This window comes from Chiloscyllium plagiosum, unplaced genomic scaffold, assembly GCF_037043375.1.
Source record: "Chiloscyllium plagiosum isolate Xiang-an unplaced genomic scaffold, Cpla_swu_hap1 HiC_scaffold_14, whole genome shotgun sequence".
NCBI lineage: Eukaryota > Metazoa > Chordata > Chondrichthyes > Orectolobiformes > Hemiscylliidae > Chiloscyllium > Chiloscyllium plagiosum.
In genome coordinates this window covers 124,723,447-124,746,701 of record NW_028270152.1, presented here as the reverse complement: position 1 = coordinate 124,746,701, position 23,255 = coordinate 124,723,447, and positions in this window count along the sequence as shown.

Below are 23,255 nucleotides of genomic sequence, written 5' to 3'. Positions count from 1 at the left end.
GAGTGAGTGTGAGAGGGTCAGTGTGACAGACATGGAGTGTGTGTGGGGGGACCAGATGGAAGATGATGGAGTGAGTTTGAGGGGGTCAGTGTGACAGCGATGGAGTGAGTGTGAGGGGGTCAATGTGGCGGTGATGGAGCGAGTGTGAGGGGGTCAGGGTGACGGTGATGGAATGAATGTGAGGGGATCATGGTGACGGTGATGGAGTGAATGTGAGGGGGTCAGGTTCATTGTGATGGAGTGAGTGTGAGGGGTTCAGTGTGACAGAGATGGATGAGTGTGAGCCGGTCTGGGTGACAGTGATAGACTGAGTGTGAGTGGTTCAATGTGACGGTGGTGGACTGAGTGTGAGGAGGTCAGTGTGACAGTGATGGAATGAGTCTGAAGGGTTCAGGGTGACGGTGATGGACTGAGTTAGAGGGGAACTGTGTGAAGGTGATGGAGTGAGTGTGAGGGGTTCATTGAGACAGTGAAGGAGTGAGTGTGAGGGGTTCAGTGTGACGGTGATGGAGTGAGTGTGCAGGTGTCAGGGTGACAGTGATGGAGTTAGTATGAGGGGTTCAGTGAGATGGTGATGGAGTCAGTGTGAGGTGGTCAGCATGATGGTGATGGTGTGATGGGAGGGGGTCTGGTTGACGTGGATGGAGTGGGTCTGAGTGGTTCAGTTAGACGGTGATGGAGTGAGTGTGAGGGAATCAGTGTGACGGTGATGGAATGAGTGTGAGGGGTTCAGTGTGACGGTGATGGAATGAGTGTGAGGGAGTCAATGTGACGGTGATAGAGTGGGTGTGAGTGGTTCAGTAAGACGGTGATGGAGTGAGTGTGAGGGAGTCAGGGTGACTGTGATGGAGTGAGTGTGAGGCGTTCAGGGTGACGGTGATGGAGTGAGTGTGATCCGGTAAGAGTGACGCCAATGGAGTGAGTGTGAGAGATTCAGGGTGACAGTGATGGAGTGAGTGTGAGGGGACAGTGTGAAGATGATTGAGTGAGTGTGAGGGGGTCAGTGTGACAGTGATGGAGTGAATGTGAGGGGACCAATGTGACGGTGATGGAGTGAATGTGAGGGCTTCAGTGAGATGGTGATGGAGTGAGTGTGAGTTCCACATGGTGATGGTGATTGAGGGAGAGTGAGTGGGTCAGGGTGACGGTGATGGAGTGAATGTGAGGGGACCATGGTGACGGTGATGGAGTGAATGTGAGGGGGTCATGTTGACGGTGATGGAGTGAGTGTGAGGGGGTCAGTGTGACAGAGATGGAGTGTGTGTGAGGGGACCAGATGGAAGATGATGGAGTGAGTTTGAGGGGTCAGTGTGACAGTGATGGAGTGAGTGTGAGGGGGTCAATGTGGCAGTGATGGAATGAGTGTGAGGGGGTCAGTGTGACGGTGATGGAGTGAGTGTGAGGGGCTCAGTGTGATGGTTATGCAGTGAGTGTAAGGGGATCAGTGCGATAGTGATGGAGCGAGTGTGAGCCGGTCAGGGTGATGGTGAGGGAGTGAACGTGAGTGGTTCAGGGTGACGGTGATGGATGAGTGTGAGCCGGTCTGGGTGACAGTGATTGACTGAGTGTGAGTGGTTCAGTGTGATAGTGATGGACTGAGTGTGAGGAGGACAGTATGACAGTGATGGAGTGAGTCTGAAGAGTTCAGGGTGACGGTGATGGAGTGAATGCGATGAGTTCAGGGTGATGATGATGGAGTGAGTTTGAGGGGATCTGTATGAAGGTGATGAAGTGAGTGTGAGCCGGTCTGAGTGTGAGGGGTTCATTGAGACAGTGATGGAGTGAGTGTGAGGGAGTCAGTGTTATGGTGATGGAGTGAATGTGAGGGGTCATGGCGACGATGATGGAATGAGTGTGAGTGGGTCAGGGTGACGGTGATGGAGTGAGTGTGAGTGGTTCTGTGTGATGGTGGTCGACTGAGTGAGAGGGGGTCAGTGTGACGGTTATGCAGTGACTGTAAGGGGATCAGTGAGATAGTGATGGAGCGAGTGTGAGCCGGTCAGGGTGATGGTGATGGAGTGAATGTGAGTGGTTCAGAGTGACGGTGATGGAGTGAGTGTGAGCCGGTCAGGGTGACAGTGATAGATTGTGTGTGAGTGGTTCAGTGTGACGGTGGTGGACTGAGTGTGAGGAGGTCAGTGTGACAATGATGGAGTGAGACTGAAGGGTTCAGGCTGACGGTGCTGGAGTGAGTCTGAAGTGTTCAGGGTGACGGTGATGGAGTGAATGTGAGGAGTTCCGTGTGATGGTGATGGAGTGAGTGTGAGGGGTTCAGTGAGACAGTGATGGAGTAAGTGTGAGGGGTTAGGTGTGACGGTGATGGAGTGAGTGTGAGGGGGTCAGGGTGACCGTGATGGAGTGAGTGTGAGTGGTTCTGTGTAATGGTCGTGGACTTAGTGTGAGGGTGTCAGTGTGACGGTGATGGAGTGAGTCTGAGGAGTTCAGGGTGACGGTGAGGGAGTGAGTGTGAGGGGTTCAGTGAGACAGTGGTAGAGTGCGTGTGACGGTGTCAGGGTGAAGGTGATGGAGAGGGTGTGAGTGGGTCTGTGTGATGGTGGTGGACTGAATGTGAGGGGGTCAGTGTGACGGTGATGGAGTGAGTCTGAATGGATCAGTGTGATGGTGATGGAGTGAGTATGAGGAGTTGAGGGTGACGGTGTTGGAGTGAGTCTGAGGGGGTCAGTGTGACAGTGATGGGGTGATTCTGAATGGTTCAGGGTGACGGTGATGGAGTGAGTCTGACGGGTTCAGAGTGACGGTGATGGAGTGAGTTTGAGGGGATCTGTGTGATGGTGTTGGAGGGAGTGTAAGGGGGTCAGTGTTACGGTGATGGAGTGAGTGTGGGGCTTCACGGCGACGGTGGTGGAGTGAGTGTGAGTGATCAGTGTGATGGTGATTGAGTGAGTGTGAGCCGGTCAAAGTGACGTTGATGGAGTGAGTGTGAAATGCTCAGGGTGAGGGTGACGGAGTGAGTGTGAGGATGTCAGGGTGATGGTGATGGAGTGAATGCGAGGGAATAAGTGTGACGGTGATGGAGTGAGTGTGAGTGGGTCAGGGCGATGGTGATGGAGTGGGTGTGAGAGGGTAAGTGACACGGTGATGGAGTGAGTGTGAGGGGATCATGGTGACGGTGATGGATTGAGTGTGAGTGGGTCAATGTGATGGTGATGGAGTGAGTGTGAGGTGTTAAGTAAGATGGTGATGGAGTGAGTGTGAGGGGGTCAGCGTGATGGAGATGGAGTGAATATGAGGGCGTCTGGGTGACGGAGATGGAGTGAGTGTGGGGTGTCAGTGTGACGGTGATGGAGTGCGTGTGACGGTGTCAGGGTGATGGTGATGGAGTAAGTGTGACGGTGTCAGTGTGACGGTAATGAAGGGAGTGTCAGGGGTTCAGGGTGACGGTGACGGAGTGATTTTGAGGGGATCATTGTGATGGTGATGGAGTGAGTGTGAGCCGGTCAGGTTGACAGTGATGGAGTGAGTGTGAGTGGTTCAGGGTGTCGGTGGTGGAGTGAGTGTGAGGGGTTTACTGAGACGGTGATGGAGTGAGTGTGAGGGGGTCTGGGTGACGAAGATGGAGTGAGTGTGAGGGGATCAGTGTCACGGTGATGGAGTGAGTGTGAGCGGTTCAGTGAGACGGTGATGGAGTGAGTCTGAGGGTGTCAAAGTGACGGTGATGGAGTGAGTGTGAGTGATCAGTGTGCTGGTGATGGAGCGAGTGTGAGCCGGTCAAAGTGACGTTGATGGAGTGAGTGTGAAGTGCTTAGGGTGAGGGTGATGGAGTGAGTGTGAGGATGTCAGGGTGATGGTGATGGAGTGAATGCGAGGGGATCAGTTTGACGGTGATGGAGTGAGTGTGAGTTGATCATGGTGACGGTGATGGAGTGAGTGTGAGTGGGTCAATGTGATGGTGATGGAGTGAGTGTGAGGTGTTCAGTAAGATGGTGATGGAGTGAGTGTGAGGGGGTCAGCGTGACGGTGATGGAGTGAATATGAGGGCGTCTGGGTGACGGAGATGGAGTGAGTGTGAGGGTGTTAGGATGACGGTGATGGAGTGAGTGTGGGGTGTCAGTGTGACGGTGATGGAGTGCGTGTGACGGTGTCAGGGTGACAGTGATGGAGTGAGGGGTGTGAGGGGGTCAGTGTGACGGTAATGAAGGGAATGTGAGGGGTTCAGGGTGACTGTGACGGAGTGATTTTGAGGGGATCATTGTGATGGTGATGAAGTGAGTGTGAGCCGGTCAGGTTGACTGTGATGGAGTGAATGTGAGTGGTTCAGGGTGTCGGTGGTTGAATGAGTGTCAGGGGTTTACTGAGACGGAGATGGAGTGAATGTGAGTGGATCAGTTTGACGGTGATGGAGTGAGTGTGAGTGGTTCAGTGAGACGGTGAAGGAGTGATTCTGAGGGTGTTAAAATGACGGTGATGGAGTGACTGTGAATGGTTCAGTGTGACTGTGATGAAGTGAGTGTGAGGGGTTCAGTGAGTCGGAGATGGAGTGAGTGAGAGTGTGTCAGGGCGACGGTGATGGAGTGAATGTGAGGGACGGAGATGGAGTCAGTGTGTGGGTGTCAAGGTAACAGTGATGGAGTGAGTGTGAGTGGGCAGGGTGATGATGATGGAGTGAGTGTGAGGGGGTCAGTGTGACGGTGGTGGAGTGATTGCGAGGCGGTCAGAGTGAGGGTGAAGGAGTGAGTGTGAAGAGTTCAGGGTGACGGTGATGGAGTGTGTGTGACAGTGTCATGGTGACGGTGATGGAGTGTAAGTGACGTTGTCGGGTTGACTGTGATGGAGTGACTGTGAGCTGGTCAGGGTGACTTTGATGGTGTGAGTGAGAGGGAGTCAGGGTGACGTTGACAAAATTGAGTGTGTGGGGATCAGTGTGACTGTGATGGAGTGAGTATGAGGGTGTCAGGTTGACTTTGATGATGTGAGTACGAGAGGGTCAGAGTGACAATGATGTAGCGTGTGTGAGTGGGTGAGTGTGACGGTGATGGAGTGAGTGTGAGAGGGTCAGGGTGACGGTGATGGCGTCAGTGTGGGAGGGTCCGGAGATGGTGATGGAGTGAGTGTGAAGTGCTCAGGGTGAGGGTGATGCAGTGAGTGTGAGGGCGTCAGAGTGGTGTTGATGGAGTGAATGTGAGGGGATCAGTGTGACAGTGATGGAGTGAATGTGAGTGGGTCAGGGTGGTGGTGATTGAGTGAGTGTGTGAGGGTCAGTGAGACGGTGATGTTGTGAGTGTGAGGGGGTCAGGGTGACAGTGATGGAGTGAAAGTGAGTTCGTCATTGGGACGGTGATTGAGGGAGTGTGAGCGGGTCAGGGATACAGTGATGGAGTGAGTATGAGGGGGTCAGTGAGATGGTGATGGAGTCAGTGTGAGGTGGTCAGCGTGAAGTTGATGGTGTGAGTGGGGTGGGTCTGGTTTACGTTAATGGAGTGAGTGTGAGGCGGTCAGGGTGACGGTGATGCAGTGAGTGTGAGGGGGTCAGTTTGACGTTGATGCAGTGAGTATGACGGGTTCAATGAAACGGTGATGGAATGAGTGTGAGGGGGTCAGGGTGACGATGATGGAGTGAATGGGAGTGGTCTGGGTGACAGAGATGGAGTGAGTGTGAGGGTCTCAAGGTGATAGTGAAGGAATGAGTGAGGGGGTAGGGCGATGGTGATGGAGTGAGTGTGAGGGGGACAGGGTGAGGGGAATGGAGTGAGTGTGAGAGGGTCAGGGTGAGGATGATAGAGCGAGAGTGAGCGGGGACAGGGTGACGTTGAAGGAGTAAGTGTGAGAGGTTGATCGTAACTGTGATGGAGTGAGCGTGAGAGGCTCAGTTTGGCAGTGATGGAGTGAGTGTGAGGATGTCAGCGTGAAGGTGATGGAGTGAGTGTCAGGGTCTCAGGGTGACGGCGAATGAGTGATTGTGATGGGGTCAGGTTGACGGTGATGGAGTGAGTGTGAGGGGGTCAGTGTGACAGAGATGGTGTGTGTGTGAGGGGACCAGATGGAAGATGATGGAGTGAGTTTGAGGGGGTCAGTGTGACAGTGATGGAGTGAGTGTGAGGGGGTCAATGTGGCAGTGATGGAATGAGTGTGAGGGGGTCAGTGTGACGGTGATGGAGTGAGTGTCAGGGGCTCAGTGTGATGGTTATGCAGTGAGTGTAAGGGGATCAGTGTGATAGTGATGGAGCGAGTGTGAGCCGGTCAGGGTGATGGTGAGGGAGTGAAAGTGAGTGGTTCAGGGTGACGGTGATGGATGAGTGTGAGCCGGTCTGGGTGACAGTGATAGACTGAGTGTGAGTGGTTCAGTGTGACGGTGATGGACTGAGTGTGAGGAGGACAGTATGACAGTGATGGAGTGAGTCTGAAGAGTTCAGGGTGACGGTGATGGAGTGAATGCGAGGTGTTCAGGGTGATGATGATGGAGTGAGTTTGAGGGGATCTGTATGAAGGTGATGAAGTGAGTGTGAGCCGGTCTGGGTGATGGTGATGGAGTGAGTGTGAGGGGTTCATTGAGACAGTGATGGAGTGAGTGTGAGGAAGTCAGTGTTATGGTGATGGAGTGAATGTGAGGGGTCATGGCGACGATGATGGAGTGAGTGTGAGTGGTTCTGTGTGATGGTGGTCGATTGAGTGTGAGGGGTCAGTGTGACGGTTATGCAGTGACTGTAAGGGGATCAGTGAGATAGTGATGGAGCGAGTGTGAGCCGGTCAGGGTGATGGTGATGGAGTGAATGTGAGTGGTTCAGAGTGACGGTGATGGAGTGAGTGTGAGCCGGTCAGGGTGACAGTGATAGATTGTGTGTGAGTGGTTCAGTGTGACGGTGGTGGACTGAGTGTGAGGAGGTCAGTGTGACAATGATGGAGTGAGACTGAAGGGTTCAGGCTGACGGTGCTGGAGTGAGTCTGAAGTGTTCAGGGTGACGGTGATGGAGTGAATGTGAGGAGTTCCGTGTGATGGTGATGGAGTGAGTGTGAGGGGTTCAGTGAGACAGTGATGGAGTAAGTGTGAGGGGTTAGGTGTGACGGTGATGGAGTGAGTGTGAGGGGTCAGGGTGACCGTGATGGAGTGAGTGTGAGAGGGTCAGGGTGACAGTGATGGCGTCAGTGTGGGAGGGTCCGGCGACGGTGATGGAGTGAGTGTGAAGTGCTCAGGGTGAGGGTGACGGAGTGAATCTGAGGGTGTCACGGTGATGGTGATGGAGTGGATATGAGAGGATCAGTGTTACCATGATGGAGTGCTTGTGAGTGGGCCAGGGTGGTGGTGAATGATTGAGTGTGTGAGGGTCAGTGAGACGATGATAGTGTGAATGTGAGGGGCTTAGGGTGACAGTGATGGAGCGAAAGTGAGTTTGTCATGGAGACGGTGATTGAGGGAGTGTGAGTGGGTCAGGGTGACAGTGATGAGTGTGACGGATTCAGTGAGATGGTGATGGGGTCAGTGTGAGGTGGTCAGCGTGATGGTGATGGTGTGAGTGGGAGGGGGTCTGGTTGACGTGGATGGAGTGAGTGTGAGGGGGTCTGGGTGATGGTGATGGAGTGATGTGAGTAAATGATTGTGACTAATGTGATGAGTGTGAGGGGTTCAGTGAGACGTTGATGGAGTGAGTGTCAGGGTGTCTGGGTGATTGAGATGGAGTGAGTGTGAGGGGGTCTGGGTGACGGTGATGGAGTGACTGTAAGGGGGTCAGGGTGACAGTGATGGAGTGAGGGTTAGGGGGTCAGTGTGTCAGTAATGAAATGAGTGTATGGGGTCACAGTGACGTTGACAGAGTGATTGTCAGGAGATCACTGTGACGATGTTGGAGTGAGAGTGAGGGGTTCAGTGAGACAGTGATGGAGTGAGTGCGAGAGGATCAGTGTGATGGTGATGGAGTGAATGTGAGGGGGTCAGTGTGACCGTGATGGAGTGAGTGTGAGGGGTTCAGGATGAAGGAGACGGAGTGAGTGTGAGTGGGTCAGTGTGACTGTGAGAGAGTGAGTGTGAGGGGATCAGTGTGACAGTGACAGAATGAGTGTGAGAGTATCAGTGTGATGATGATGGAGTGAGTGTGAGGGGGCCATGGTGACGGTGTTGGAGTGAGGGTGAGGGGGTCATGGTGACGGTGATGGAGTGAGAGTGACGTTATCTGGTTGACTATGATAGAGTGACTGTGATGGGGTCAGGTTGACTGTGATGGTGTCTGTGTGAGGGGGTCAGGGTGACGTTGACAGAATGAATGTGTGGGGATCAGTGTGATGGTGATAGAGTGAGTGAAGGGGTTCAGTGAAACGGCGATGGAGTGAGTGTGACGGAGTCAGGGTGAGGGTGATGGAGTGAGTGTGAGGGGTTCAGTGAGATGGTGCTGGAGTGAGTGTGAGTAGGTCAGTGTGACTGTGATGTAGTGAGTGTGAGGGCGTCAGAGTGAGGGTGATGAAGTGAGTGTGAAGAGTTCAGGGTAACGGTGATGACGTGAGTTGAGGGGGTCATGGAGCCGTGATGGAGTGAGTGTTAGTGGTTCGGGTGACGGTAGTGTGAGCGGGTCAGGATGACGGAGATGGAGTGAGTGTGATGGAGTGAGTGTGAAGGGGCAGGGTGATGGTGATAGAGTGAGTGTGAGCGGGTCAGTGTGACATTGATGATGTGATTGTGAGGAGATCAGTGTGACAGTGATGGAGTGAATGTGAGGGGTTCAGGGTGATGGAGATAGACTGAGTGCGAGGGGGTCAGGATAACAGTAATGATGTGATTGTGATGGATTCAGTTAACGGTGTTGGAGTGAGTGTGAGGGGGTCAGGGTGACGGTGATTGTTTGAGTGTGAAGAGGTCTGGGTGACAGTGATGGAGTGAGTGTGAGGGGGCAGGGTGATGGTGATCGAGTGAGTGTGAGGGGGTCAGTATGACATTGATGGTGTGAGTGTGAGGGGATCAATGTGACGGTGACGGAGTGATTGTGAGAGGATCAGTGTGACAGTGGTGGAGTGAGTGTGAGGGGGTCCGGATGACAGAGATGGAGTGAGTGTGAGGGGGCAGCGTGATGGTGATAGAGTGATTGTGATGGGGTCAGGATGACCGAGATGGAGTGGGAGTGAGGGGGTCAGGGTGACAGTGATGGAATGAATGTGAGGGGATCAGTGTAATGGTGACAGAATGATTGTGAGAGGATCAGTGTGATAGTGGTGGAGTGCGTGTGAGGGGGTCAGTCTGATGTTGATGGAGGGAGTGTGAGTGGTTCAGGATAACGGTGATGGAGTGAGTGTGAGGGGGTCAGGGTGACGGTAATGGAATGAGTGTGAGGCGGCAGGTTGATGGTGATAGAGTCCGTGTGAGGGGGTCAGTGTGACATTGATGTAGTAAGTGTGAGGAGATCAGTGTGATGGTGAAGGAGTGAGTGTGAGGGGTTCATGGTGACGGAGATAGAGTGAGTGTGAGGGGTTCAGTGTAACAGTCATGGTGTGAGAGTGAAGGAATTAGTGTAATGGTGATGGAGTGAGTGTGAGGGGGTTAGGATGACGCTGATTGTGTGAGTATGAAGCTGTCTGTGTGACGGTGATGGAGTGAGTGTGAGGGGTTCAGAGTGATGGTGATGGAGTGAGTGTGAGGGGTTCAGGGTGACGGTGATGGAGTCAGTGTGAGTGGGTCAGGTTGAGGGTGAAGGAGTGAGTGTGAAGAGTTCAGGGTGATGGTGATGGAGTGAGTTTGAGGGTGTCATGGTGAAGGTGATGGTGTGTTGGTGAGGGGGTTATGGTGTCTGTGATGGAGTGAGCGTGACGCAGTCTGGTTGTCGGTGATGAAGTGAGTGTGGGTTGTCAGGGTCACGGTGATGACGTGAGTGTGATGGGATCAAGGTGACGGTGATGGAGTGGGTGTGAGGGGTTTGTGTGACAGTGATGGAGTGAGTTTGAGGGTGTCAGGTTGACGGTGATGGAGTGAGTGTGTGGAGATCAGTGTGATGGTGATAGAGTGAGTGAAGGGGTTCAGTGAAACGGCGATGGAGTGAGTGTGACGGAGTCAGGGTGAGGGTGATGGAGTGAGTGTGAGGGGTTCAGTGAGATGGTGCTGGAGTGAGTGTGAGTAGGTCAGTGTGACTGTGATGTAGTGAGTGTGAGGGCGTCAGAGTGAGGGTGATGAAGTGAGTGTGAAGAGTTCAGGGTAACGGTGATGAAGTGAGTTGAGGGGGTCATGGAGCCGTGATGGAGTGAGTGTTAGTGGTTCGGGTGACGGTAGTGTGAGCGGGTTAGGATGACGGAGATGGAGTGAGTGTGATGGAGTGAGTGTGAAGGGGCAGGGTGATGGTGATAGAGTGAGTGTGAGCGGGTCAGTGTGACATTGATGATGTGATTGTGAGGAGATCAGTGTGACAGTGATGGAGTGAATGTGAGGGGTTCAGGGTGATGGAGATAGACTGAGTGCGAGGGGGTCAGGATGACAGTAATGATGTGATTGTGATGGATTCAGTTAACGGTGTTGGAGTGAGTGTGGGGGGGGTCAGGGTGACGGTGATTGTTTGAGTGTGAAGAGGTCTGGGTGACAGTGATGGAGTGAGTGTGAGGGGGCAGGGTGATGCTGATCGAGTGAGTGTGAGGGGGTCAGTATGACATTGATGGTGTGAGTGTGAGGGGATCAATGTGACGGTGATGGAGTGATTGTGAGAGGATCAGTGTGACAGTGGTGGAGTGAGTGTGAGGGGGTCCGGATGACAGAGATGGAGTGAGTGTGAGGGGGCAGCGTGATGGTGATAGAGTGATTGTGATGGGGTCAGGATGACCGAGATGGAGTGGGAGTGAGGGGGTCAGGGTGACAGTGATGGAATGAATGTGAGGGGATCAGTGTAATGGTGACAGAATGATTGTGAGAGGATCAGTGTGATAGTGGTGGAGTGCGTGTGAGGGGGTCAGTCTGATGTTGATGGAGGGAGTGTGAGTGGTTCAGGATAACGGTGATGGAGTGAGTGTGAGGGGGTCAGGGTGACGGTAATGGAATGAGTGTGAGGCGGCAGGTTGATGGTGATAGAGTCCATGTGAGGGGGTCAGTGTGACATTGATGTAGTAAGTGTGAGGAGATCAGTGTGATGGTGAAGGAGTGAGTGTGAGGGGTTCATGGTGACGGAGATAGAGTGAGTGTGAGGGGTTCAGTGTAACAGTCATGGTGTGAGAGTGAAGGAATTAGTGTAATGGTGATGGAGTGAGTGTGAGGGGGTTAGGATGACGCTGATTGTGTGAGTATGAAGCTGTCTGTGTGACGGTGATGGAGTGAGTGTGAGGGGTTCAGAGTGATGGTGATGGAGTGAGTGTGAGGGGTTCAGGGTGACGGTGATGGAGTCAGTGTGAGTGGGTCAGGTTGAGGGTGAAGGAGTGAGTGTGAAGAGTTCAGGGTGATGGTGATGGAGTGAGTTTGAGGGTGTCATGGTGAAGGTGATGGTGTGTTGGTGAGGGGGTTATGGTGTCTGTGATGGAGTGAGCGTGACGCAGTCTGGTTGTCGGTGATGAAGTGAGTGTGGGTTGTCAGGGTCACGGTGATGACGTGAGTGTGATGGGATCAAGGTGACGGTGATGGAGTGGGTGTGAGGGGTTTGTGTGACAGTGATGGAGTGAGTTTGAGGGGATCAGTGTAATGGTGACAGAATGATTGTGAGAGGATCAGTGTGATAGTGGTGGAGTGCGTGTGAGGGGGTCAGTCTGATGTTGATGGAGGGAGTGTGAGTGGTTCAGGATAACGGTGATGGAGTGAGTGTGAGGGGGTCAGGGTGACGGTAATGGAATGAGTGTGAGGCGGCAGGTTGATGGTGATAGAGTCCGTGTGAGGGGGTCAGTGTGACATTGATGTAGTAAGTGTGAGGAGATCAGTGTGATGGTGAAGGAGTGAGTGTGAGGGGTTCATGGTGACAGAGATAGAGTGAGTGTGAGGGGTTCAGTGTAACAGTCATGGTGTGAGAGTGAAGGAATTAGTGTAATGGTGATGGAGTGAGTGTGAGGGGGTTAGGATGACGCTGATTGTGTGAGTATGAAGCTGTCTGTGTGACGGTGATGGAGTGAGTGTGAGGGGTTCAGAGTGATGGTGATGGAGTGAGTGTGAGGGGTTCAGGGTGACGGTGATGGAGTCAGTGTGAGTGGGTCAGGTTGAGGGTGAAGGAGTGAGTGTGAAGAGTTCAGGGTGATGGTGATGGAGTGAGTTGAGGGTGTCATGGTGAAGGTGATGGTGTGTTGGTGAGGGGGTTATGGTGTCTGTGATGGAGTGAGCGTGACGCAGTCTGGTTGTCGGTGATGAAGTGAGTGTGGGTTGTCAGGGTCACGGTGATGACGTGAGTGTGATGGGATCAAGGTGACGGTGATGGAGTGGGTGTGAGGGGTTTGTGTGACAGTGATGGAGTGAGTTTGAGGGTGTCAGGTTGACGGTGGTGGAGTGAGTGTGTGGAGATCAGTGTGACGGTGATGGAGTGAGTGTGAGGTGGTCAGGATGACGGTGATAGAGTTGGTGTGAGGGCGTAAGGTTGACTATAATGGTGTGAGTTTGAAGGGTCAGGGTGATATTGACAGTGTGAGGGAATCAGTGTGAGGGTGAAGGAGTGAGTGTGAGGCGGTCAGAGTGACGGTGATGGCGTGAGTGTGAGGGAGTCAGGGTGACAGTGATGGATTGAGTGTGAGTGGTCTGTGTGACAGTGATGCGGTGATTTCGAGGCAGTCAGGTTGACGGAGATGGAGTAAGTGTGAGGGGACCAGTGTGACGGTGATGGTGTGAGTGTGAGGGGATCTGGTTGTCGCTGATGGAGTGAGTGTGAGGGGACCAGTGTGACGGTGATGGAGTGAGTGTGAGGGGTCAGTGTGATGGTGATGGAGTGAGTGTGAGGTGGTCAGAATAATGGTGATGGAGTGAATGTGTGGGGGTCAGGGTGATAGTGAACGAGTGAGTGTGAGGGGGTCAGGGTGACGGTGATGGAGTGAGTGTGAGGGGTTCAGGGTGACGTTGAAAGCGTGAGTGAGGGGATCAGTGTGACGGTGATAGAGTGAGTGTGAGGGGTCAGTGTGGTGGTGATGGAGTGAGTGTGAGGGGATCAGTATGAAGGTGATGGAGTGAGTCTGAGGGGGTCAGGGTGATGGTGATAGAGTAAGTGTGAGTGTGTCAGGGTGACGTTGCGGGAGTGAGTGTGAGGGCGTGTGAGAAACAGAACTCACAATTCAATCAGCCAGAGCAAAGCTAAGGAAACAAGAACAATTTATTACAGTCTCGCAAGAACTGGACGCCTCTGCAATCAGATATGCGCGGGAAAATAACACATTAAATCATTCTTATTCAATTTGTTAGTTGCGGAATCACGCCTCCCTTTTCCCATCCTATCATAAGCCAGTTACCTCACTTGTTATTTATTTTCTTATCTGGCCATCCTCCTGTCCTTTTTATTACAGCTTGTTCTTTATTCCAGTTTCTCTTTTCACACTATAAGGTTTATTGGTAAATGAAAGTTATTTCATAGCTTAAAACTATTTTCTTTAAAAGACCCTCTTTGTTCATTAAAGTCTTAGCCTTAAGTATGCTACATGCTACAAGAATTCCGTGACCGTTTGTATAATGTTCCCCTTCCCTTCACCCCCACCTGCAAAAACAACATATCTAATCTCCCACAATTCCTCCTTTTTCTTTTTCTCTACCTATTGTTTTTGCACTTATTAGGTCTCCTTTAAGTCATTTTCTTATGTTCTGCCCTCTTACACCTTTTGGCGATGAGGTTCACAATCTTGCATTTTGCATCTGTGTTGTTTGTCCCTCCAACTCTGAAAGCTTTCTTTGACTTTCTCTTTGTTGCATATCACCTGCTGATTGTAAAAGCATCTAATGATTTATTTGGGTTCCCTCCCCAAGTGATGTCATCAGTAGGCTCATTACCCATTTTCGGACATTCAACCCGACTACCAGACCGACTAATATCAATAATCCATAGAAAGCTAGATTGACTATCCACCTTCCCTAAGTAGTCAATCCCCAATTCCTCCATTCCTATCTTTTTTTGTTCCGGTACTGATCACCGGCCTCCCTTATCTTGGCGATTTTGCCTCGCACATGTTTGGAGATAACAGTAATGTTAGAGGAGACCTCAGGTATGTACACATAACATTCCTCTCCAATTTGTGCACAGGTACTACCCTTCTCTGCTAGAATATAATCCAGAGCCATCTTGTTCTGAAGGGTCGTTAGTCTAGTGGCAACATTTCGGTTGTTATGGTTGCCACTTAGGATTGGGTTTCAGCCAATGCATCGGCAGTACTATTGGCCAACTCTTCCAGGGAACCCACCAACATTTGCATTTCTACTCCTGCTCGAGCGGTCCCATACATTGGGTATCCAAGTCCAGAGGAGGCAATCTCCTTCGGTTACTTTCCGGGTTACCCGCCTTCCTCCCTGTTTACTCCGAGGTATTTTGGGGTCTCTCTCTAACAGCCTCAAATGGGTAATTATGTAGACAAGGTAGAAGCAGCCACTCCAGCCTTTCTGGCTTTGAGGCAGTGTCGGAACTGGATAGTCCCAGCACCCAATCCCGTTACATCCGCCATTCCAAACGTACTTCTCGCCGGGGATAAATGGGTAGGCCTTTAAACCGCAGACCCAATATGTCCCATTCAAATCTTGGAGAATGGTTGTGGGAGTAGTTTGGCTGGTATAGACACAAGATGATTTCCTTAATCAGAAGGGTGCGGTATCATTCTGGTTACAGAAGCAAGTGGCATTTACTGCTCCTTTCGGGGGTTGGGGTAGTGGTGGGGAACTCGATAGCACCCAGAGTTTTCGGGGCTGGTTGAGGGAACCATCCCACAAAGTTATAAGTATCCCTTTCAAATCTCCAAGTTATATCATTTGAGCCCGAGTCAAATTGTTGTACATCGCACACTTCTTCTTTGGTATGTGGTAGTACCGTGAGAGGAATTCCGGATTCCCCATGGTGTGAGATCTCCGCGCATACCCAACAGTCGGTATGCCCCTTTAGTTGAGCATAATTCTGACATAAAGCGATAAAATGATTTCTACCACACCCGTTGGCAGCTCGCGCCAATATTATCGTGACAATATAAAGCTGACCATTCATTTCAGCTCACAACCCTAACTGTCTATTCCCTAATCCTTTAAATATCAGGGAGGAGTGAGTCCATGCAACACTTACAATTGTCTTGGGATACAGTCTTTTTAACCAATTCTTAATAGTCTCTTATCTCAGTCCATTATTTTTGCTCAGGTTGATACTCAGAGAGTTGTCTGTAGGATGAGCCTGCCACTCTGCCGGAGAGGAAGGAGCGTCCTCCGGGCCCTTAACACGAGTGTGATGACTCCACCCTTTTTCAGCAGTTCGGACGGCTGTTTCAGTAGTCAGGAGGGTTAGGAACAGTCCTTCCCAGCTTGGGTGCAGTTTGGCATCTTTCGAGGTCTTTATCAGAACCCAATCACCCGGTCGTATCCGATGTCCTGCGAACTCATGAGGAGGTGTCTGGGTCAACAGACACTTCTTCCTAAGAACAGACAAAGAAGAGCCGAGCGCCACAATGTAATTCTTTATACATTTATCATTGAACTCTACAGTTGGTAATTCCCCTCTTCCAGCCATGAAAGGTTATCCAAACATCATCTAATAAGAAGAGAGGCCTATATCACGTCTAGGCGCAGTCCTAATGCGTAGCAACGCGATAGGTAAAAAAATTATCCATGGTAATCGAGTCTCTAGGACTAGCTGAGACAATTGCTTCTTTAAGGTTGGATTCATTCGTTCCACCCGTCCAGGGGAAGGCGGGTGCCAAGGAGTGTCGATATCCCAAGAGATTTCTAATCCTGCCATTACGTCTTGTAGGATCATAGAGGTAAAATGGCTACCTTGGTCGGAATCTATACTTTCCACAACTCCATACCGAGGAATTATATGTTCTAAAAGAGTTTTCACTGCACCCTTCGAAGTAACTGAGGACATTGGAAATGTCTCCACCTATCCAGTTAGGTGTTCCAGTAGGACTAATAAGTAGTTTTCTTTCCCTACTGGGGGTAATTCTGTGTAGTCTAACTGTATTCTTTGAAAAGGTCTTACCCCAGGGCTTCTTCCACTTCTTGCCCACACCACCCCCCCCCCCCCCCCGTTACTTTCTCATTAATCTTTTGGCAAATCGGACATCCTGCGCATACCTGCTTGGTTAATGTGCATATTCCTTTACATCCGTACTTCCTTAACATTCTGTCACACATAACTTGGGAGCCCCAGTGACTGCTTTGGTGCAAGGTGGTTAGGATGTTTCTCATAAATGGCTTACTTAATAACTCCCTTCCATCCGGGAGGATCCATCTTCCTTGGGTTGTCTTAGTGGCCCCCATTTCCTGGAATTCCCTTTCCTCTTCTTCCGTGTACACAGCGTTAACGGAAGAGGACTCCACTATGGGCGTGAGAACCTGTATTTTTGTTACTGTATGGTTCATAGCTGCCTCTTTAGCTGCGTCGTCTGCTCGCCTATACCCTCTTGCTTCCAGAGTGTTCCCCTTCTGGTGTCCAGGTCCATGGACTATAGCTATTTTCCGGGGTAATTCCCAATTTTTCAACACTTGTCCTATCAACTCTTCGTGTGTCAATTCCTTTCCCCGGCTATCAACTGGTCCACATTCTTGCCATTTTCTTTCAAAGGTATGTAGCACCCCATAGGTATAGTTAGAGTCGGTGTAAAATTTCCCATCTCGGTTCTCTAATTGTTTTAAAGCTTGGTTTAATGCATATAACTCTGGGCCGACCCTGTGTTTGGCAACCGGTCAGCCTCAGCTGTTCGATTCTCATTACCGTCCACTACTGCATATCCATTGTGTCATTTCCTTGTACTACTCTTGATGACCCGTGTATAAGCAGTCTGTCCCCATCATGTAAGGGGATATCCTTCAGGTCCTGTCTAACTTTGGTTTGATACTCTATGGTATCCAGACAGTCACGTTCTAATTCTCGTTTGTCCAGACGTTCTCCCTTCCATAAGAAGGTAGCTGGGTTTAGACAGGTATCTGTTGCTAACACGAGGACATCTCTCTCCATCAGGATAGCTTTGTATTTTAAGATCCGTGAGTCTGTTAACCATCTCCTTTTGGTTTAACACAGTTCTAATTGATGGGGGGTACTAACGACTAGCGCCCCTCCAAAAGTAAGTTTATGGTTTTCCTCTACCAATATGGCAGTGGCTGCTACTGCCTGTATACATTCAGGCCATCCTCCCGAGACAGGGTCCAAGATCTTGGACAGGAAGGCTATGGGCTGTCTCTTTCCCCCTCCTTTCTGGGTTAACAGTTCTCAGGCTGCTCCATCATTTACTGTCACAAAAAGGTGGAATGGTTTATCTAGGGAGGGAAGAGCCAACACCGAAGCTTGTATTAGACTACGCTTCAGCTCATGTAACCCTTCCCTTTCCTCTTCTATTCAGTGCAGTCTTTCATGTTCAGATTCTGTCAATTTGCAATATAATCCCTTTGGTTTCAGGGAGTATGCATCTATCCATAATCTACAATAGCCCGCCAGCCCCAAGAACTTCGGTAATTCTCGTTTCGTGGTCAGAAGGGTCAGTTCTACTATCCCTTTAATTTTCTCAGGGTTAATGCGCCTAAAGCCCTTACTAATAAGGTGTCCCAAGTATTTCACCTATTTCTCTACATATTGCAATTTATTCCTAAATACTCTTAAACCCTGTTGCCCTAGGAAATTTAACAGTCTATTGTTGGCTAAACTCACGTCATTTCTCTTTTGTCCTATAAGTAAATCGTCCACATATTGTAACAATGACGTTCCCCGAGGCATTTTGTTTTTCCAGGACCTGTTCCAGTACTTGCCGGAATAGATTTGGTGATTCTGTGAATCCCTGGGGAAGTACCGTCCATCGGAACTGTTGCTTTCTACCAGTGTATGGGTTTTCCCATTCAAAAGCAAACATGTGGCGGCTTTCTGGGGCCAGAGGACAAGCCCAGAATGTATCTTTTAAATCTATTACACTAAACCAGCGGTGGTTACACGGTATTTTGCCTAGAAAAGTATATGGATTAGGTACCACCAGGAGTCGTGTTCGAACCAATCGGTTCAATGCCCTAAGATCCTGCACCAATCGAAAGGTTCCATGTGGTTTGCGGACGGACGGGCAGTATTGGGGTATTAAAGGGCGACATACATGGTTCTAACAGTCCAGTTTTACCAAAGAATCTATAATTGGTTGCAGATCTCTACAGCCTTCCAACGATACAGGATATTGTCTAACCCGAACCGTCTCATCTTCTGAGTCAATGTAATCACCAACGGAGTAATATTTAGATGCCCTGTGTTATCCGCTTTCACCCACACGTCAGGGCTGATTTGTTTTTCTACACTAGGTGTTAACATAGCCATCGTTACAGTTACTGCACTATCCTCCATCCCAGTTTTTAAGCCCAGCAATATCATCAAATCCCTACCTAATACATTACTTCCAATGTCAGGAATATATAGTAATTGTCCTATCGCTTCCTCAACATTTCTTCTAATTCGGGTTGGTTCAAAAATAGGCACCAAGAATTCTTCGCCTTTTACTCTGGAAACCTTAAGATACTCCTTAGTCAATTTAAAACCGGTAGGTCTAAAACTTAGGGATGACTGTGCTGCTACCGTGTCCACCAAAAATACTGCCTCCCCCACTTCAGGTCCCACCTTTAAATTTATCGAAGGCTCCCGGTGGGTCTCAGGAGGAAGGAACCCCTGACTCCCCTAATCTTCATCGAAGGTCATTAAGGAAACGGCTCCCCTTTCTCGTGCTGATTCCAGGCATTCCCCTTTAAAATACCCCACTTCCCCGCAGTGGTATCACCCTGCCTGTTGCCTCCTTTCCCGGGTATCTGAACCCTGTCTTTCGTGTCCTCCCCTATCATTCCTGTTATCCCTTGATCCCATTCTCCTTTTTCTTATTTCTTCTACTGCCGCCACCATCATTTTTGCTTTGTGTTTCTGCTTCTCGTCTTCCCTTTTCACATACACCTTCTGTGTCTCACGTAATAGTTCGTCCATCTGTCTTTCACTCCATCCATCTAATTTCTGTAATTTCTTTTGTATGCCCGGCCATGATTTATTTATAAACTGGACCTTTAAGAGTCCCTGTGCTATCGGATTATCGGGATCCATTCCCGAATACTTCCTTGTGGCCTCCTTGACCCTTTTAAGAAATGCAGAATGGGTTTCATCCTTCTTTCTATAGTCGTACTTCAAAGGCCTTAACAAAGTTTTGTGATCTAGGTCCCGCCTCTTAAATTCCTAATATTACCATTTCTTGTAGATCCCGCATTGACTCTCGATCTTCTCTGTCATTATTTTCGCAATGAGGGTCAACATTTGGGGATTTCTGTTCTGCTGGGGCCCCTTTTTCCCCCACTGGGTGCTTCTTTTCCCATTCCTGTAAAGCCGCTCTCTTAATCATACCTCGTTCTTCCACTGAAAATAACGTTCGTAAAATTGCCATCAGTTCTCCTCAGGTATATAAATTAGGCCCTAGGAATTGATCTAATTGTTCGGCCAGTCCAACTGGATCCTCTATTAAACTTTTCATTTCCTTTTTGAAGACCCCAACTTCACTGCTCGTTAAGGGGGCATTTACATATCCGATTGCACTTTCTGCAATTGGAAACTCTCTTAAGGGACATAATTTTACATTTTCCATTATCTCTGCCCCTCCTTTACGTGTGGTGGCTCGAGTGATTCTGGCCCCCCTAGGTTCTGCATCTTTTAGTTCAGAGCCCGTTTCCCTTTCTGTGTCTAGAGTTGGTTCGACTTCGGGAGCAGTAGGCTTGTCCCGGGAAGTAGGATATGGGGGAGGCAAACACGTTAAGGGATCCCATTGTGGCTTCCCTTGTTCATTCTTTTTCTGTTCTTTCCCTGATTCCTCTGTATTCAAAGAATATAGTTTTACTCCCGTGCTCCCTATCCAACAAGCCACATAATCGGACTCTTTTTGACTGTACGGTTCTTTTCAATTGACACATTTATTAAGATCTTGACGCATCGGACCCATATTTGGGCCAAAAAAATCAGGCGCCTTAATACTTTCTCTAGTCCAGACGAAACAACAATAATTTATCATTGTAGTGAAATTTCCATAATAGAAATCAGATTCAAAATAGTCCCGCATCTCAAGCTCCTGGAAACAAAGCACAAACATTCAATCACCAACAAACAAATGTGCATTCAAACCAAATCACAAAGGGTTAAACTTTCTATTAGCTGTACAGCTCTTTCTCTCTCTCTCTCTCTCTCTCTCTCTCTCACACACACACACAGACACCTGCAGCAAATACCGCTGCCCACGGTTACCCGGATATATCTTTTATGACCTTTCCTTACCCGGGTCTTGTGCACAAGAGTTACCCGACTGAACCCACCACATCTGCTCGTCTCGTTTCCAGGGTCTCCCAGTCCAGATCGTACTCGACCAAACCGCGAACGGCAAACTAGAGAGTAGGAGATTGCCAAAATCGGCGCAATGCACCTTCCCCGTCGTCCCAAGAGTATCGAGCGGTCGGAGTCTCGGATCCCGGACGAGCCCCCAGTTGTGAGAAAGAAAACTCACTCACAATTCAGCCCGAGACAAAGCTTTGGAAACAAGAACAATTATATTACGGCCTTGCAAGTACCGGACGCCTCTGCAATCAAGCAAAAATGCTCGCATAACAACGCATGTAAGCTTTCTTTGTTCAGTTTGCAAGTTGCTGAATCACGCCTCTCTTTTCTCATTGGTCTAATCTCATCCTATCATAAGCTGGTTACCTCACTTGTTTTTCTCTAATTTTTCTGATCTTGCTATCCTGCGGTCCTTGTCCGTCTTTGTTCCTTGTTTTTTACAGCCTATTATTTTATCCAGTTTCTCTTATAACACCATAAGCTTATTGTGAAATGCCCCTGCTGCTTCTTTTGTAGTCAGCTACAGCACTTCATAGTTATTTCTTAGCTTAAAACTATTTTTTAAAAAACCTTCTATATTCGTTAGAATGTTAGCCTTATGTGTGCTACATGCTCCATGAATTCTGCGACCGTGTATATAATGTCCCACCCCCGCAACACCCCACCCCATCTGCAAAAACTACATTCCTAACCACTACCACCTGCAGAAACTACATTTCTAACCTCCCACATAGTTAACCTCCTCTGCACTCCCTCTAAGGCCAGTATATCCATTCTCAAGTAAGGAGATAAAAACTACATGCAGTACTCGAGGTGTGGCCTCAACAGCACCCAATAGAGCTGAAACATAACCTCTGCTTTTAAACACAATCTCTTCAGCAATGAACGACACAATTCCATTTGCCTTCTGAATTGATTGTTGCACCTGGTGACCAACCTTCATGCAGAATGATACTCAGGTGCCTCTGCCTAGCAAATTATGCAACTTTTATAAATTTAAGTAACAATCTTTTTTAATGTTACTCCAACCAAACAGTATGAATTTACATTTATGAACATTCTATTCGATACGCCAGACAATTTCCCGCTCACTCAATGTATCTATGTGCCTCTACAAAGTTACACAGTCGTCCGCACACTTTATCCTCCTACTCGTCTTGGACACATATGCAAATTTTGACACCCTACATGTGGTCCCTAACTCCAAATCATCTTTATCAATTCTAAATAATCGCAGTCCCAACGCTGATTCCTGAGGCACACTACGAGTCACTGATTGCCTGCCAGAATAATATTCATTTATCCCCATAATTTGCTTCCTGTTCGGCAACCAATCTTCAACCCATGCTAATATTCTACCCCTAATGCCATGCACCCTTATATTATGCAACAGCCTCTTGCGCAGCACCTTGTTGAAGGCCTTTATGAAATCTAGGTACACCGCATCCACTGGGTCACCGTTGTCCATCTTGCTCGAAATGTCTTCATAGAATTCCAAAAGATTTTTCAAGCATGACCTGCCCTTCATGAACCCATGCTGTGTCTGTCAAATGGGACAATTTCTATCGAGATTCCCTTCTATTTCTTCCTTAATAATAGACCCAAGAATCTTTCCTACTATGGAGAATAAGCTAACTGGTGTATAATTCCCCATGTTTTGTCCAACTCGTTTTTACAACAGTGGCGTCAACTTTGCTGTTTTCCATTCTGCTGGGACGGCCACAGAGTCCAGTGAATTTTGCAAAGTTACTGCCAGTGCATTTGCTATTTCTCCTGGCATCTCTTTTAGTACCCTGGGATGCATTCCATCAAAGTCAGGGGACTTTTCTATCATTAGCGCAATTACCTCCCACAGTCCAACACTAACTGTAATAATGATAGTTTCCAAATCCTCACCTACCTTTGTCTCTTTGTTAATTACTGGCAAGATTTTAGTGTCTTACACTGTCATATCTCACAACAAAATGTTTTTTCTCTTTTTCAAAGCGAGCAACATTTACTGTAGCCACTCTTTTCTCGTTCAATGTAAACTTTTTCTATCTGTTTTTATAGTCTGTGCTAGTTTATTTTTCTCATGGTCTATCTTACATTTCTTTATAGCTCTTCTGTGGCTTTCTGTTGAGCATTAACGTTTTCCCAGTTCTACTTTCATGCTGTTTTTGGACACTTCGTATGCCTTCTCTTACAAATTGTTCGCTTTCCTTCGAGACCCATTGCACAGTATGCTTTTTCTTACAGTCCTTCCTTTTCACTGGAATATACCTTTGCTGAACCCTTTGTAAAATGTCGTTGAGAATCTTCCACTGCTCCTAAACTGTCCCACCATAAAATCTTTGTTTCCAGTCTTTTTAATCCAGGTTCTCCCTCATTTTATTTTTATTTCCCTGTGTTTAAGCACAGGACCCAGGTTTTAGATTTTATCTTCCCACTCTCCATATGTATTCTAAATTCAACCATACAGTGATCACTTCTTCCAAGAGGATCCCTAATTCTGAGGTCATTAATTATTCCTGTCTCATTGCACAGGGCCAGATCATGGATAGCTTGCTCCCTTGTGAGTTCCGTTTTATATTTGTCAAAATAAAACTATGATGGATACATTTAATGAACTCAAGGCTACCTTGACTGACCTGGTTCGACCAATCTACATGTAGATTAAAATCACCCATGATAATAGCCGTACCATTTTTACAGGCGTTAGTTATTTCTTTGTTTGTTGCCCATCCCAATGTGACGTTATTATTTGGTGGCCTATACACTACGCCTATCAGTGACTTTCTTATTAGAACTTTGAATGCATCATTCCTGTTTTTTCCCTAATGTACGGCAATAACAACAACTACTTGCATTGTATGGAATCTTTCACAAAACATTGAA